The sequence below is a fragment of the Rattus norvegicus genome, chromosome 20, assembly GCF_036323735.1.
Source record: "Rattus norvegicus strain BN/NHsdMcwi chromosome 20, GRCr8, whole genome shotgun sequence".
In the NCBI taxonomy this organism is placed as follows: Eukaryota; Metazoa; Chordata; class Mammalia; order Rodentia; family Muridae; genus Rattus; species Rattus norvegicus.
The window spans coordinates 24,149,948-24,167,041 of record NC_086038.1 but is presented as its reverse complement, the minus strand read 5'-3'; the positions used below and the strand labels follow the sequence as shown (position 1 = coordinate 24,167,041).

The following is a 17,094-nucleotide window of genomic DNA, read 5'->3' as shown; positions in this document are numbered from 1 at the left end:
GGTAAAATGGAGCATCCTTTTTGGGTATTAGACCGGAAGTGGTATTATAGTGGGTCTTGAGATAGATCAATTACAGTTTTTTCTGAGAAACCACCATATTGATTTCCAAAGTGGCTATACAAGTTTGTACTCCCATCGGCAGTGGAGGAGTGTTCTCCTTTTTCATCATACTTCATATTTATGAGATTTTTTATAACTGCCTGCCTACCTTTTTTACTATGTATGGAAAACTGTATGCTTTCTTCTGTTTCCTTCAACTCCTTAGTAGAGTAACAAGTACTAGCTCAGCCTTGCTCTGGTATTTTGAAACCCATCATGAATTTCCCAGAATTTCACACCTCACAAAAACACAAATCAAGCTCTTCATATTTGAATTCTATTCCCCCATTCACTGTTCAAATTTTTAATAACAATTCTGTCAAGATCTTATTGCGTTTTATATTTTTAATGCTCCATAAACATGTTGTCTATCCAATACTTTCCAATCAATGAGTTTATTATTGTATGTATGTATGTATGTATGTATGTATGTATGTTTAAAGCTGTTATGTTTTATTAAATAAAATCTAACACTTTTAATATTAACTCATTTGTTTCATATATATACAGAGACCTTGATAAATATAAGAGACAAGAGATGGAAAAATATTGAAGTTTTATATTAATTTACTAGAACTATTCCAGAAAAAATAGAAACTGTTTTAACAAAAAATATTATTCTGAAGGATATCCATACTTTGTCATACTTTCTTGAATATTTCTGTGAAGGAATCTAGCATTTATTGAGAATCTGCTATGTCTTAAAAATTCCAATGAACGGTTTCTTTATATTACCTCTTTAGCAGTTTCAAAGCAACTTGATAATGTTTCATTATAAACATCCTCTGAAACCCCAGTAATGTAATTAGATTTGTAGTCAATATAAATCTAAAAGGAAGAGCTAATGTATATATGAGCCATGACTCATCATATCCTGCCAAGGTAGACGAATGACTCAGAAAACAAGGAACATTTAACAGCAATAGCTATAAAGTTTATGTCCAAATTAAATGAATCCATAATATCTATGACTTCCTAAGATTTTCTTGATTGCAGTTTTGGTAAAGGTCACCGAACATTCCCTAAAGTGAACCTGAGCTTGAGAGGTGACATAAGAGCCTACAAAACTATAGACTCTTACAGAAGAACCAGATCAAGTACCAGATCAAGGAAAATAATTTTCCTGTGTGTTCTCATTGGTCATGTTTATTTTGAAGATTGTACTGTGCATGGTTGTCATATGAATTTCGACAATGTATGGAGCATAGAATGTTGAAAATATCAAGATTGTGCCTTGAGCATAGTTGACTGAACAAAGGGAAGGTGTTTCAGAGAGAATTAGTGTTCTTTTGCATTTCTCCCACATGAGGAATGACAGAATTTGAGGACACAAGACAAATGAGTAGAACAGAGAATAAAAGATCAACAGCAAAAGAAACTTTCTTGGAGTCAGAGCATCCTAACAATAGAATAAGCTCCTATGAATGACCACTATCTACCAGGCATGGCAGCATGCCTGTAGTCCTAACACTCAGAGCTCTGAGGATCATCACAAGGTTGAACCTAGCCCTCTCCCTCTCTATGTAACAAGTTGCAGGCCAGCCTGTGGTACAGACTGAAATTTGTGTGTCAAGCTTATATAATTAAGTAGACAAAAATCACACCTTTAAATGTGATGGAACAAAGCAATTTTTCTCCATTAGAGATTCTGGATGTTACTATTCGGCCTCAATTTGCCTTCAGGGTCCTCTACTCTGAAACGACTCTCCTTTCTGAGATGTAATTGTGCAAATAGAACTTAAAGTCTGTGTCTCTCTTCACACTGGTGTACTTTCCAATAGCGTTTCTTCCACAATCCTCAGTGGGGATCATATTCCAACCCAACACCATAGTGTTCTGAACACAGAACTGGAGTGTTCAATAAACACTTGTTGATTGACCAATAGTTTTCCAGCTTTCGGGAGCTGCTCTTTCTCAAGGGCAATTGTATACGTTTCCAGGAACCAATTCAAGTTCTTAAAATGATACAGATGGGGCTCTGTTCTTCCCTGCTTCAGTACTGCTGAAGGAACTGTCAGAAAAACAGGATAAAAACACTTTGCTTTCTCTACCAAGAGGAGATAGGAAAATACTTCTCATTTATAAACCTCTTCTGCCCAGTTACCTGTATAAACAGTATTGTGCCAGGAGAACAAGCCTGTGCTTCTGGCTTGTACAAACAATTCAAGTCCTCCAGATACCTTTCACATGCCACTTCTTTAACATCTGACACGTACCATCCATTTTCTTTATTGGTCAATTATATTATCTGTGAATGGTGTATTGAATGGTCTCTGTGATTACAGTTCCTTAAGACTGCCTACTCCTGCAGAAATCCAGCTAAGTATAACTAATTTTAGCATTGTCCCTTGACTACATAACTGTGGTATAGATCATCTAATCCTATGTGTTCAACAATAAACACACATACATAAGAAGAACACTAAATGATCTCCTTATAATAAGTGTGTGTGTGTTTGTGTGTGTGTGTGTGTGTGTGTGTGTGTGTATAAAATAATTATAGAAGATGAAGCCATGTACAATTTCAGAGGGCACAGTGAGGACAAGGAGGAATTGGACTGGGGACAGGGAGTGTTAGGAATGATGTAACTACTGTATTGCGTAAATTACATTTTCTAAGTTAAATTATAAAAAGTTGAAAATAAATGCTGGAGCATCATTAATGATTATTTTTGTTTTATTGATTCAAATGTAACATTGACTTCAGAGTCATTTTCCCCATTCCTGGTTTTATACATTTTAGCATAACTCATTTCTAAGTGGATTGAATACTGGTACATATAGATGAAAGTAAGAAGACCATTCATTTTAATTTTTGCCTCAAAATCAAATATTTAAGAGGCATTTTTCTGGTATTTAGTACTCTTACAGTTACTTTATATTTCATCAGAGTCAAAAATGAAAATAAAAAACGTAGCTTTTATTGTGGACATAGGTGCTACAGACGTTTTTTTAGTGCCAATTTAGAATTGAACTTGGCTCTTAAATCTTAAAACATAGAACCTTACAACCCCCTCTTAGAAATGAAAGGACGGGGTTGGGGATTTAGCTCAGTGGTAGAGCGCTTGCCTAGGAAGCGCAAGGCCCTGGGTTCGGTCCCCAGCTCCGGAAAAAAAAAAAAAGAAAAAGAAATGAAAGGACTTGCTCAAAATCCCCCAATTCCTTCCAGAGTTAACTTTTGTAGAATTTCAGAAAGTCTATAACATATTAAAATCCAAACTGGTGGAAAACCTTCAAACACTATATACATATATCTCACTCAAAACAATGTCCTTGAATTATCAGTTTGTGACCTTCAGAATTTTAAGCTTGTGCTACGAATATTTGTATTCAAATATTATTTCTTTGTAATCCTGAGGAAAACAGTTTTGCATGACTTTGTTATTTTTTTCTAGGGAATCTTATCCAAGATTTCTTATGAGAGTGAGTGCATCACCTTGAACACAGCCCACTTTATTTTTTATTTCTTTTCAAACATGTGGGATGGTCCTTCTCTTCAACTAATAAACACTCTTTTCCCCTTATTGTGGTTTTATCTAAAGCTAAAAGAAATGGAAGCTACCAATGAGTCAAAAAATGTTAAGCTGTTTATTTTAAAACAGATTAAACCTGTCATTATTTCTGTTAATATTAATATGACTCAACCTGTGCACACTTATCTTTTAAAGTTAGTTCGACTCTTGAAAACAGAAACAAAAGTATTGCCACCCATGTCGCCCAACTGACCTGGGCACATGTGTGAATCTGCTCCTCTGCCAGAGTGCCCTTTCTGATACAAATACAGAATGGTATAGAGAAACACAGCCAGAGTGTTTTATAAGGAGAAAATGTCAATACATGGGATATTATTATTTTCCCTGTACCTGGAGCATGTCCCTTTCTTACTTCCTTTGGACAGTTGCTTAGATATTTAGCTTGGGTGCTGACTCACTAAAACTACCAATTCTCTTAGTGCATTTGGCTGCGTACTGCCACAGAGCGAAATTAAGGAATTTTATTAAGTATCTGGAAACGTTACCTTCTGTCTGCATTTTTCTTCCCATTCTTTTCCTTCCTACTTCTATCTAGGTGGGAGATTTTATTAATCAAGGGTATTTATGTATCTATGGGTAAAAGTAGACCTTTGTAAAGAAGACAGAAATCAACTTCAGGACAAAATAAAGTTCAGAAAGCAAGTAAAACTTGGAAAAAAGAAAAATAAAATATATTCTAAGTGAAATAGTTAAGGGCACTCCTCCCTTGAAAACATGAATGAATGGTTATTATTCATTACCTGACTTAATAAATTGCTGTAGTAGATCTGCCCTTTGGACCCAAGGCATTGCATACAACATCCCTCGACTCAGACAAATGCCCTTTTTATCTCTAGAGTCTCTCAAATCCTTAATACTAGGCACAACCTTGTCACCTGTTTATCTAATCACTCCTAGAGAGCCCTTGCTCTCTAGTTACTTTGCAGAATTCTGTGCCCATAGATACTTTAAACTTGCCCTTTCATTTTCCTTTATGTGTGTGGATGCTTTCTACATGTCTTTGACTCTGTATTATGCATGGAGTGATATGTAGTCAATAAAATGAAATAAACAGTTTCCAAATTCATGCATTTATCAGTCTCTACCCTTATGCTGTGACATGGAGCCATGGTAAATTGCAGGTGTTTTGAGACTACTAAGCCAGGCACAGAGGCAAATGTGTGCATAATCCCACTCTGAACACTGAAGCAAGAGAAATATGAGCTCAAGAACATTTTGAACTTTATAACAAGTCTCTCTCTCTCTCTCTCTCTCTCTCTCTCTCTCTCTCTCTATATATATATATATATATATATATATATATACACACACACATATGTATGATGTTATACCATGAAGTTGTCTGCCTTCAAGACACATAAGGTTTATCAAAACAGCTGAAATAAACTTCTTTCATCAGAGCATGTAAATTATTCTTAACTGAGCATCAAGGAAAGCTAGTCTAACCAAGAACTTTGATAGACTTATTGGAGTTTATCAGATTATCAACATCACAGATAAACAGAACACATATCATTCAAATTATATTAATTCAGTCAGGATTTTTTACATTACTGTGAATAGATGTCTATTGAATTAAAAATGAATGAACCCTAACAGAAAAATTAAACTTACTATTAAAACCAATTTGTTATTTCCATTTGCAAAGAAAGAAATTTATAGAAAATCTGTCATACTGGTAATATCACTCTTTTATTTTCCACTATTGCTATATATGAATAGAATTTAAAGCTCTTTAATAGATACTGAATTAGAACTGTCAAACATATCATATAGCCTTAATTGATGATCAAAGGATTACAGTATAAAAATAGGAATGATTTATCATGCTACATGGCTAGAACAATAGGACTGCCAAAAAGACGGAATGGGCAGACTTTCTACTGTAATTCTGATGCTTAGAAATAAGCATCCCATGCACTATTTAGAAATAAGATTAAAAAGGATCAGAAGAGGCCAGTTCAGCAACGAACTTTGAATCATCAGGAATAACACACTGATAAGATCCCTCGGGTTTTTTCTATTTTATGTATTCAACACTGAGAATCAAAGTACATATCAAAAATAATAAGAGCATGTGAATTCATACTATAACAAAATAAAGAACCTCAACAAAATCACTTTTTTTTAGTCCAAGTATGGGAAACACAGCAGCGCCTAACAATTATCTACTCTAACAAGCAAAAGGCAACATTAACGATAAACAAATATTTGGACTTCTGATACCTCTGTTTTTATCTCTCTGCAGTAAAGGTGTGAGCATCCATACCAAGTTTATACTGTGTTAGGGATCTAACCCAAGGTTTGGTACAAGGTAGACCAGTACTCTAATAACCAAGTTCTATCCCAGCCTCCATTGCTTTCCTTGTAACTAGTGTCTGTCACTGTGATCATTTTGTTCCATTTTTCTTCATATCATGATTTGCCTTTGGGGATCCTCACTTACCATAGGGACATTTCAGGGGTAAATTACCTTCAGAGTTAAAGTAACAAGAAAGAGAATTGAAACAAATAAATCAGTATTGGTTTTAATCTCTGTTCAATTCTGCATTAATTCAGCACACACGGAAGCCTTTGAGGAGGAAACCAGTCTGTTTTAGGGACATGTTAAATGTTTTTATTATATATCATAGTAAATGAATCCTTGTTTACAGTTCAGAAAAGGATGCTCTTACTCTGAATGTGCAACAGATGATGGTTCATTAGCATTCTAAAGACTATGTGTTCATTTAGAAATTAATGATATTTACCATACATTGAATTGGTCTGGGGCATCACAGAGATGGCTCTGTGCAAGCTTCACAACCAGAGTTTGATTGGAGTAAACCAATACTCAAAAGCTATCCTTTGACCTCCATATGCATGCTATAGCATATGGATACATACCCTCACATATACAATGCAATAACACACACAATACATTACATAAAAAGCTGTTCTCAACAGTAGAGAAATGACTAATAGCTAACTATTATAAATAAATAATATTCTGAACTCCTCCATGGCCAATCTGTTTGACAAATGAGATTAGGAAATGTTAAAATAGAAAGGACACTTCTGTATCTGCCAATATCCATCGTGCTGAACACTGCAGATTCTCAGCAGGCAAAATGAATAGGCAGTTCAGTAGCTGAGACATGAAGGAAAATTTCTCACATGTGTTTTTCTTTATGTAATGATTTGGATGGATTCCTGCAAGATTTTGCAAAGCACTTTGCATTAAAGCACTTTGTATTTTCCCTGTGATTCTGAAACGTCCAAGCTATTAATTTTAAACATAAAAATGCTACTTCTTTTCTCATTGAAGGTAGGAGACAGATGCTTCACCTGAAGTTATGGGCCATGAACATCCCTAGTATTCAGTCACAACATTTACATGATGTTAGAATTGTGCTTTTTGACATTTGCTTATTCAAAAATATTGAAAGTTACTAGAATTTTTCCTGTGATTTAATTTAGGTGGATCTACTATGCTAGACTTAACACTGAAAAAGAGTCACCCCAGAACATCAGTAAATTCTCCAAATTTTTAGAAAAATACATCCCATTATGGGCAAGAAGTTTGCATTTCATCTCAGTCATAAAAGGATTCTCTCTCTCTCTCTCCTCCCTCCCTCTCTCTCTCCCTCCCAATATCCAATAAAAACTTCAATAAATGGCGTCATACATTCACATATACTGTTCTTGCTATGCTACTTCAGAATATGGTGTTAATCTGCTCATATATCTGTCTCTAGAACCCTTCCTATCACTTGTCCTTAAAGGAAACACATGGGAAACTATAATTCAGACTCTAGGCAAGTGATCAGCAGATGGCAGGTTATCCTCAAAGTGGCGCAAACAGTCTGTCTGCAGGGCTGATATTTACACACATGTCTGTGGCAGATGACAGGAGACACTGCAGAGGGGCGGAGTATCTCATGTCATGCAGTGCACAAAAACGAACATCTTCAAGACTCTGCTTCCCCTCTCTTTGCAAAGACCTGTAGATTCTTCTGAACATAAAATTTATTCTGTGGGACATTTTCAAAGATAAAAATGGAGAATTGTGTCTAGTCTCTCTCTCTCTCTCTCTCTCTCTCTCTCTCTCTCTCTCTCGTCTCTTCCCTTCATTCTATTTTTTCTTACTTTCATCCATTCACCTATTTGGTTTTTCCCTCTCTCCCCAGTTAAAATTTAGGATTCGATTATCAACCATATCTAGATTGTTTTTTTTATTTTGGCTTTTATTTTACTCATGATATAAGTGACGTTCTAGCTACAGAGAATAAGATAATTAACCAGGGGAGGTGGTACCAATCTGTAATTCCAAGCACTTGAGAGGCAGAAGCAAGAAGATATCTAAGAATTGAAGTTCATTCTGGACTATGTAGCTAGTTTCAGTCTGTCCTGGGCTACATTGTGACACCTGTGTGTCCTCCCATATGGAAGGAAGAGGTAAAAGACGGAGAGAGAGGAAATGAGTGTGAGATGTGGATCTAAATCTTGTGGAGTGGCACATGCTTGTAATCCTAGCACTTGGGGGGTAGAGACAGGAAGAACAGATGTTCGAGGTCACCCTTTCCATCTTTGACTGAAGAAAAAATTTGAGGCTAACCTGGACTACACGTTTATCTGGAAAGAAATATTTTAAAAAAGTAAATACACATGGTTTATGTTAGTTTGTTAATGGCCCCATTCTCTGTGCCTCTGTGTGTGCATGCAGACTTGTGTGTGTGTGTGTGTGTGTGTGTGTATTGTTACTTACACTCAAGTAATTGTTAAGTTTTACTTATACATAGAAGGCTTTACAGAGAAATGAGATGTCCACAGGATTTGATAACTCTTGGGTGATATCAAGAACACAGACTCTGATATAAAACTGGCCTGTGTAACCTGGTAACAGCTGTTCATCTGTCTATTCTATGGTGCATTGACCTCATGTATCATCTGGTTATGACAGGAGTCCTACTCAATAGGTTGTTACTGAGTTAGATGAGATAAATCCACAATCAGGGATCTCAGTTATAAGACTTTGAGTTTGCTTTATCATCTTGAGCCCATTTCTTTGTCTAAGAAACTGAACAATATTTGCTCCCTTGTTGCCCTACATAATTGCCTTCTACATATAATTATGTGTAAGAGATGATATGGTTTCTATGAAAGCCTGTATATAGTTTTCTTTTTTATTTATTTACATTTCAAATGTTATCCCCCTTCCCATCTAACACCATCCCATTCCTGCTCCCCTTTGCTTCTGTGAGGGTGCTCTCCCACCAACCCACCCACTCCTGCCTCACTGCCCTAGCATTCTCCTACACTGGGGCATCAAGCCTCCACAAGATCAAGGGCTTCACCTCCCATTGATGCCAGCTAATGCAATCCTCTGCTACACTGTATGTGTAATACAACTGGAGCCATGGGTCCCTCTGTGTATGTGTATACTCTTTGGTTGGTGGTTTAGTCCCTCAGAACTCTGGGGGAATCTGGTTGGTTAACATTATTGTTCTTCCTATGGGGTTCAAACCCCTTCTGCTCCTTTAGTCCTTCTCCTAATTCCTATATTGGCCTTCCCATGCTCAATCTGATGGTTGGCTGGGAGCCAATCTGCAATGAAAGAGCTTGTTACAATGTTACATTTTAATCTCAGAAGGAATTGGCAGCTGGTTCAGGATACTGTCTTCTAACCTAGCAAGTATGACCAGACATAGGTAGGAGAATATTAAAAACAGAACTTGCTGCTATGTCAGAAAGTCCCTGAGGAAGTACTTTGATCAAATATGGGAAGTTGAGAACAAAATTATAGCCTATACTCAGAAGTAATTTTAAAGTTTTGACTCACTTTATTATCTTGCTTAAATGATGTGTTTAATGTGTCATTGGATCGACTAAATTGAGAATGATCTTTGTGCCTGATGAATATCAGGATTCTCTCTCTCTCTCTCTCTCTCTCTCTCCCTCCCTCCCTCCCTCCCTCTCTCTCTCTCTCGTTCTCTCTCTCTCTCTCTCTCTCTCTCTCTCTCTCTCTCTCTCTCCCCCTCTCTCTGCCTTTCTGATGGTCTCCATTTGTTGGAAAGAGAAGGTTCTTTGATGAGAAGAGGCAGCTTTACTTACTTGTGGATACAAAGATAAGATTTTAGGTTTCCACTGGCAGCCATGATTCCCCTCCTTTTGAGCAGATCTGAAGTCCATTTAGGTAGCTGTTGGTTTCCACTACCATGCAAATTGCGAATGCTACTCCAGCTTTACCGATGTCCTGTCATGCTGGTCATAGTTGTTATTTAATGTTGTATCCAGGTAGGATCATTTAAAACTGGGTAAAATGTAGAGATGGATAGATTGCAGGGAGCCCAGCCCCAGCAGATATATGTATATCATAGCTACTGGATCTTTGGGAAAATTTGTGGAAGAGGGGTGCAAAGAGTGCCAAAGCCAGAATAAAAGGATGATAGTTGTGGAACAGTATGTCCTAGAAATGGATGCATATACTATTACAAAGGAAATACCAACAGACAGACATGTATAAAGTACAAGGGTTGGAATTTTAAGGATTCTCACCCTCAAGGAAGGAGCTATAGAAACTGCTGGCTGCAACCAACAAAAAAGTGCATACTCACACACATACGTGTGTCTGTATGTGTCTGTGTATACCATGTATGTAACAATAAAAAAAAGAAACTATCAGATTGAGACTATGCCATGGAATGGTGGAGAGAGGGAACAGAGCAGGTAATTTTATTTGTATTAAAACACATGACAATTTTGTTTTTAAAAATGTAAGTTAGTTTTGTGTACATGTGTGAGTCCATGGGTATCCGTGAGTGTTCACGTATATGCACCAGACCTCTGGGTCCTGGAGTATGTAGGCACTTGGGACTAGGAAGCCAGTTCAGGTTCTCCTTAATAGCAGCAAGTGGCCATAACTGTTGACCATTGATCCAGCTCTTAGGGCCCTCTTTTGGAACCTCCTTACTCGAAGCTGTTTTTTTCTTAAGTGAATGCTCATAGATGCCTAGCTCAAGGCATTGTGAGGAACAATGTACATTTGATTATTTCTTTTATTTACATGATGAAAGATCTGTGATGCTAGAACAGGTAGCTCAGAAAAAGGTTTTATCTGACAATATAAAAATATTGTCTGTGATCCACGAACATTTTCAAAGGCATGTTAGGCAGTCTGTTCTTTTGCATTTAGCTTTTTTTTAAAAGATTCAATGGTTTGAAAAATTAACTTCTATTATAATTTGTTTTAGGTTTTCTCTAATACCAAGGTCTCAGTGTCTATGGGAACCTGCTCTCCTAAACCTTCTTGTTAAAGTGTCCACAAAAGAATCCACCTTCGGTCAGGTTCCTTTTGTATATCTCTCTTGTCTGCATCCAAGTAATTTGTACTTCTTTCTGGAAAAGCATGCGATTAGACTGAGTCCTAACACCTACGTGGCATTTGTTAAAGACAGGAAAGGTAGCTGACTCAGAGGTTGCAGTAACCTCTCTATCCCCATTTCCCCTTCATAGCACTGCCCTTAAAAAGAAAGTTTTTGAGATTCCTACTTCTTTTTGTTAGTAATGTCTCTGCATTGAATCAACTCCTTATATTCTGTATTATTGCTGGAATGATTTTTCTGCCACCCACTCCTGATATTGCTCATATTACCTTCCTAAGGTACTTTGAATATCACATCAGGCACAGGTGATTTGTAGTCATAAACAATTGTCAGTATAGCTAAGAGCTGACGCATAAGGCTGATATATTGGTGGCCTCAAAGCAATCGTGTTTAACATCCTTAAGTTCATTCTCTGTAACTCAGCAGGATCCTAACACCTACCCTCAAAGTTCATGTTCTGAGAATAATGATGTCTTATTGTAATCTCCGGATAAATGTGTCCAGCTTATTAATTAAAATTCTTCTGTGCACAAAACATATTGTCGATGAGTTTTCTTCCAGCTAATGAGTCATAACACTGAGATGATTGCCTTTGAGATTAATTAAATAGTGCAAAGTGTGTTTGTTCATACTATGTCCAAGATTCTTTTTTATGCAACTAGATTTTAGGGAAGATTCACTGAAATGTGGGACACTGTTTTTACAGGTACTATTGTCTCTTATTAACAACAACAAAATCCTCTACTTTGATTCATTGGGACAGAAACTAGTAACAAAGACAGAATTGTGAAGCAGAAGTCAAGCATAGCTAAGAAATTTGCTTGGTTATTTTCCACTCACAGCTGACTTCTTACTCCTGCCCTGTTACCTGCCAGGGGTGCCCTTGCTTTTTCTGTGCCTCTTTGGACAAGGCCAGTGAGAGGCACCTGCAAGAGCCTTGGGGACAGGAGGAAAGTGAGGAATGTGGATTAGTGGGAGTTTTATTGTTGTTCTTGTTTTGTTTTGTTTTGTTTTGCTTCTTGATGGATGCAGGTTAATCAAAATGCATTTCTTGGGCCACAGTTCTGAAGGTGATTCGCTCTACCCATTCTTTTCCCCCTTTGCTGCCTTTTCCATGTCCCTCCTTAATCCTTCAGAGATAAGGATTCCTCTATGGGCTGTCTGTCCTGTAGACTCATCTCCCATGTTCTCCCCCCATTTGATCCATGTATTTGAATTGCCCTTCCCTTCGTATCTTGAACGATGCCAGAGTGTGGTGCCTGGACCCATCACTATTTTATGTGATGCAGATAGAAGATTACAAAAGCAGAGACCAGAGCTGCAGTGGCTGCTTCCTAGCACCACCACCGCTGACAAACTTATTCTGCCCAGACTTGGCTCGACCATATAAAGTCAGGCAGTTTAACCAGATTCTGACCTGTAAATGTTCCATACGCTGCTCATGTCAGGATGCATCATGAATAAACTCTTTTTTGAATTTAACCATCTTTTATTTAATGTCTAGATTAGATTTGTTGAAACAAAGCAGTAGTAATATAATAATAATAATAATAATAATAATAATAATAATAATAAATCATTTAATGCTAAGTCCTAACCTGTGTTTTTTTAATTGTTATAGAAATTACCTCTGACTAAATCTTCTGTCATTGGTTTCGAACTTTATTCCTTTTTATATTCTTACCGAAAATAGATTTTTCTCTCCTACAAAACAACCCAAGCACAGTTTCCATTTCCCCCACTAGTCCCAGCTCCCCCCACTTCCCATGTTCCCCATTAATACATTTTTTAATAATTTCTAGAGATGGGGAGCAGAAATTAAGGAACCTAGTAGAAATTATGTCGCAGTTTATTTCATGACCTCCATAAGCATAGAGGATATAATTTACATATCTAACTTGCCTTCTTTGGATATCTGCTCTCTGGTTATGTGATTTTCCACTTCGTATATAAATATCAAGATAGAAGCTCATTGCTTGTCAGTTCTTTTGAAAGGACTCCATTATCAGGTAGGTCTTGCCTTGTTCTGAACTAGGGCTCTTCTTATTTTGTCTTTTCTTTTTTTTTTTCCTCTTTTTTTTTTTTCCCGGAGCTGAGGACCGAACTCAGGGCCTTGTGCTTGCTAGGCAAGCGCTCTACTACTGAGCTAACTCCCCAACCCCCATTTATTTATTTATTTATTTATTTATTTATTTATTTATTTATTTATTTATTTTTGCTTTTCCAACTTTTTATTTAGAAAACCAAATCCAGGTTCTGGCGCCCCCCCATCTCCCTCCCCCACCCCAGCCATAATTTAAATAACTTAGAGACAGAGTGGGATAGAACAGAGGGAAGGAGAGAGAAGAGCCCCACTACAGTCGCCTCAGTGCTCGCTTCTTGTCCAACTTTTTCTTGGCTGCCAGCTTCTTATCTCGCTCACCTGCATGTTTCTTGGCCATGGGACCCTCAGCTCCTCCTAGGACCCCTGGGGTCATAGGGTCAGCGGAGGAGCCTGAAGCCCCACTGTCCAGGTCCCGGGTACCCTCAGCCCTCTCACTGCTGGTGCTACATGCACCCCCATGGATCTCTGTGAGCAGACAGGCCCAGGCAGCATACTCCTCGTAGTTCTCCAAAAGCAGGTGGCCTGCCTCCTCACTGAGTGCAGACTCTGGGTTAGGGTGGATCAACAGGCACTTGATGGTCAGCAGCACATGTCATATGCCCAACTCAGCAATCCAGTCCCTCTTGAGCACGTTGACACAGATCTCACCATTGGGGCCCACATTTGGATGAAAGATTTTAGTCAGGAAGTAGCCCTTGGGTGGGGAGGCAGGGAAGTCCTTCCCTAGTAGGAGCTTCATACGGAACAGACTTCCAGCATAGGGGGTCCCTTCAGGGCCCTCGATGTTAACCTGCAGATCGGTGAGATCCTCCTCATTGGGGAAGACTTTAATGCCATCGGGTGGATCTGCTGTCAATGTTGTCACCTCCTTGTACATGGAGATAAAAATTTGGATATAAATGATTCTTCTTATGAATTTAAAAAATTTTAAAAGGCTATTGATGCATATTTTTATAGAACAATATTTGCTTTCTTTTTGGAATGTATGTGCTACTTGGTGCTACTTAGTTTTATTTGCTGCAAAGTGAGAAGAAAATCACTCCAGCTCTAGGAAGGTGACAGTGAGTGCTGGGGGTATGCATGAAGCATGTATGTTAGAGCGATTCCTATGCTTCCAAAGGAAGCTGTTACAATTTTGTCAGTTATGATATTCTCAGGGCCCAGACCAGCTCACTGTGGGTGTACCCGTTCCACGGTTGCGGGTAAGGGAAGAAAGGAAGCTGATCGGTGTTGTTAACTCTGAGTTCTTGAGTACAGATACTTTACAGTCAGGTTCCTCAAGCCTGTGCCTTTGTGGATTTTCAGACAGAACTGGCCTATAACATGGAATATATAAGTTCCTTCTGAAGTTGCTTTAACCAAGGTATTTTATCTACAGCAGGAGAATAAAGACAGTGTTTCCTTACAGAACATTGGATGATAGCAAAGTATTATTCTTAAACTTAAAATGGCCAGTGGACATTTTAGCATGGACTGGGAAGGGGTTCAGGAGCCCCGATCCTAACTGATGAGCTGTAGACAGCTGATAGTGGGGTCAATCATTTGAAGGGTGTGGCTCCTAATAGGTCTAGCAGACTCCATAGCCTCACCTCTGGTGACAAATGAACAGCACAAATCAGAATTGATGGGATGTTGAATTAAGGGTCAATAAATAAAATCTAAAAAACTAGTTTTTCTGAAATGTTATAGAAATTAAATTTAGTGGGAAAAAGTACACTCACATTTAATAGACTTAAATTTTTCATAGAAAATTTCGAAAAGGGAGTCACCCAGGCATTCTTGTTCCTTCTTGTGCACAACCATCCCTGCCCTTCTTCCCTTCTTGCTATCTCTTTCTTCCTTTCTTCTCTATACATGGACTTTCTCAAATCTACCACTGATACAAATAACTCAGAGGCCTTTTAATATTTTGAAGGTTAGGCTAGCTCTACCTCTCTCTTCAGCTCTGGGCCATCCCTTCCTCTCCATGTTCATTAACGAATCTCCTACATTTTATTTCACCTCCCAGCATCATTCACTTCCTCCCTTTCTTTCTCCTGTCCTCTCTTTTGCCCCCTACTTCCTGCCCAGCTGTTGGCTATCAGTTTGTCATTACAGCCAATGCGATATAATTCCGCATTGCCTCAGGCACGTGAGGACCAATATCCTGCCAGCATTCAGCTCTCTGCCAGTAAAGAATTAACAAATGGATATACAGAGGCACACCTCCACACAAAGTACCCTAACTCTTTTCTATTCATCCAACACCAAGAAGGTAAAGCAGAAATATATAATGTGTTGGTTTGGGGCTATGGTTTTAATCTATGGTTAAAGTTTTTTGGCAGGTAGCCATGGTCGGGGATGCTATCTACTAATTCTGGTCTCACTTCTGAAGGATTTGTCTTGGTTTCTCATTTACTTTTTTTCTTGGAGTGGTGAATATCTTATTCACAAGGGAGTTAGAGCTCTAGAGAGCATGTGGATGAGTAAGTCCCAGGGATAGGAAGATGTTTTACAGTGCATACATTATGGTCATATTTGTTTTCTTGTAGGGTATAACTTTGCATGTGACATTTAAAGCAAGTAAAATATCACCTTCCCCCACCAAAAAAATAATTCCTTCCCCTTGAAGCTTGAAAATTAGTTTTGGGATGGACTTTGGATGTTTTAAGTTATTAAAGTGTGATGATTTCCATTTTTACAAGTCAAGTTACGTTTGAATCTATATTCCCTTGGAAAGAATCAGGTTTCCTGACTTTAAACGTCCAGCAGTGGTGTGCTCACCCCCACAATCTGAATCACCAGAGATAATAACCATTAACTCTGCCCACTGCTACTTCCTTTTTCGCTATCAAAATCTGAGGATGTAAATACACATTATCCATGATAGTGTTGCATTCTTTTGATTTATTCATCACCAATTATCATCAACATAATTGCTGTTGTTTGAGACAGAATCTTCACTCCAGAACCTTCTGCCTTGGCTTTCTGGGCACAGGCATCATAGGTCCGCACCACCATGTCCAGTTGCCTTCCTCAGTTGCTATGCCCTATGGTGATCTAACAGCAGGCACTGCCATGAGTTCTCCACACTGTGGCAAATCATGTTCCCCTTCTGAAATTCAACACAGCTAGGTAGTTCCTGCTGTCCACAAAACAATGTCCACTAATGCTTAGACAATCTGGTTCCAACCTACAGATTACCTATCATTACTTACCAATGTTTACTTATAAGACTATTATTTCTTTTGAGTGTCTGCTAATATCCAGATACTCTTTCAGATGTTGGGTCTTATAGGAGATCACAAACTCACACAGGTTTATTCTTCTTGGTGTTTGGGAGAAGGGGCAGATTAGTTTATGTAGGTGTTTAATCAGAATCAGAGATCCATGTGATAAAAAGATGGAGCTCAGAGCTTGAGAAATATCTCCAAGGAATCTGCACTGACTTGGGCTCAGAAAAGCTTTCATGAGCAAATTAACTCAGAAGGAGCCTTGGTTCTGTGACCTCAGGCCGACTCCAGCCAAGCTTCAATTTGCCAGAAAGGTTTCCTGGGCTTTTGCCCTAGCGTCTTCCTACTCCACCTGATGTTTGGTGAGACTTTGTTACGCATCCCCATTCTTTGCTTTTGTTTTTATGGGATACTCACACTGCAAGACCCTGCTTTCAAAATGCCTTCTTCATCCAGTGCTCCCCCTCTTCCATCCCATGACCCTCTTCCCCTTATCATCTTATGTGGATTAGTGCTACTTGGCATCTACTTTATTGCTGCACATATTTGATTTATTTCTCTGTCTTTATTGTACCCTTTGTATTCCCAGAACATAAAAGAGTGCTCAGAACAGTAAGAACTCAGCACATCCATTGGGTCAAACAATACCTAACAGAAAATTTAAATAATTGTTTTATGGCTGATGTCAAGTTTGTTAGCTTTGAAAGTAAATATTTACAGACCATTCTTTTTTTCTTCTGGACATTACACATGCATCAAGTTCCAATTATAAGGGAGTAAAA

At 38.2% G+C, this 17,094-nt stretch overlaps 1 protein-coding gene and 1 pseudogene across 6 annotated transcripts in view; one reads left to right on the top strand and one right to left on the bottom strand.

The window, feature by feature from the left end:
* Ctnna3 (catenin alpha 3) overlaps window positions 1–17,094 on the top strand; it is a 1,585,684-nt gene that overhangs the window by 1,031,658 nt on the left and 536,932 nt on the right. The window lies entirely within an intron of this gene.
* Window positions 13,273–13,977, bottom strand: LOC134483905 (ubiquitin-conjugating enzyme E2 S-like; annotated as a pseudogene).